Source organism: Octopus bimaculoides, chromosome 12 (genome assembly GCF_001194135.2).
Source record: "Octopus bimaculoides isolate UCB-OBI-ISO-001 chromosome 12, ASM119413v2, whole genome shotgun sequence".
Lineage (NCBI taxonomy): Eukaryota > Metazoa > Mollusca > Cephalopoda > Octopoda > Octopodidae > Octopus > Octopus bimaculoides.
Window position 1 is genome coordinate 59338801 of NC_068992.1, and position 1649 is coordinate 59340449.

General features: G+C 35.3%; 1 protein-coding gene across 1 annotated transcript in view; it reads right to left on the minus strand.

The window, feature by feature from the left end:
- LOC106874480 (zinc finger protein castor homolog 1) overlaps positions 1-1649 on the minus strand; it is a 170952-nt gene that overhangs the window by 84752 nt on the left and 84551 nt on the right. Inside the window, exon 2 of the mRNA XM_052972054.1 lies at positions 48-106. The gene's annotated coding sequence lies outside the window, so the exon portion shown is untranslated. The remainder of the gene's footprint in view (positions 1-47; positions 107-1649) is intronic.

A 1649-nucleotide genomic window follows, 5' to 3' on the forward strand; every position in this document is an offset into this window, starting at 1 on the left:
GAGCAAAAAAAAAAGAGAGAAGGAGAGATATACAAAGACATCCATACCATTTGCATGTTGTTTCCTCCGTGTTCTATGTAATTCTTCAATCATCTGCCAACATGTCCTGCAATTAAAAAAAAAAATAGTGTCGTTAAGACATCACTATAAAAATCCAATTAATATTCGTTAATTGAAATTCATCAATCATTTTCTTTTTCAGTTGGTAGAATCATTAGAGCATCAGACCAAATGCCCACTGGCATTTCTTCAAGCTCTTTATGTTGTTAGTTCAAATCATACCAACGTCAACATGCATCTTCATCCTTTTAGGGCCAATAAAATAACACAATATACCAGCCAATTATTAGAGGTTGATGGTACCAGCTAATACCTTCCCTCAACACTGCTAGACTTGCATCTGAATTAGAAGCAACTATTATTATTATTATTATTATTCCACTGAGGTCAGCTTTGCCTTTTAGGGTTGATAAAATAAATACCAGTTGAGCAGAAGGGTTTGTGTAATCAACTAACCTCCTCTAAAATTTCAGGTCTTGTGCCCATAGTAGAAAGGATTATTATTATTAATATTATTATTATTATTATTATTACTACTACTACTACTACTACTACTACTAAGACAGCAAGCTGGCAGAATCATTAACACACCGGATAAAATACTTAGCAGCAGTTTGTCTTTACATTCTGAGTTCAAATTCTCTGCTGAGGTCGACTTTGCCCTTCATCCTTTCGGGGTCAATAAATTAAGTACCAGTAAAACACTGGGATCGATGTAATCGACTAGTCCCCTCCCCCAAAATTCCAGGTCTTGTGCCTTTAGTAGAAAGGGTTATTATTATTATTATTATTATTATTATTATTTCAAGCAGGAAGGAAAGGCTGTGTTTATATGCCTAGTGGTCATAGCAAAAGAGGTTGTATGGTAAACAAGATTGAAGGGGCTGAAGACAAAAAAACTTTTCTCTTTGGCCAATCCCTGACCAACTTCTTCAAGTTTCATTTGAAAAAGAAAAATAAGAGCAGAGAGGGAAGTGTTGTCTTGTAGCCAGTTTGCAGAAAGGTGGATGAAAGTAGCAAGAAATGGTGAGAGTGAACAAGCCTGCCCTGAGCATACACCTGTAGTTGGAAAAAAGGAAAGAAAGAAAAAAACCATGGGTACCCCAAAAGTCAGGGTACCCATGGTTTTTATAGGGTTTTTCTATGAACAGCCCTCGAACAACTCCTCCCTATTGATTTTTTTTTTAATGTTAGTCTTGTTTACATGCAAAACCCTCACAACAAAACACTCACACACACATATTCTTTATTCTGTCCTGTACTGTCCATAATGTTTTTCTTAATGTAAACCCCTGTTATTAATAAAGAAATCATTATTATTATTATTATTATTATTATTATTATTATTATTATTATATTTCATCTGCTGCTACGTTCTGTGTTCGAATTCCACCGAGCCCGACTTTGTCTTTCATCCTTTCAGGGTCGATAAATTAAGTACCAGTTGTGTACTGAGGGCAATGTAATTGACTTGTCCCCTCCCCCAAATTTCAGGCCTTGTGCCTATAATAGAAAGGATTATCATTATTATTATTATTATTATTATCATTATTATTGGTGGTGGTGGTGGTGGTGGTGGTGGTGGTAGT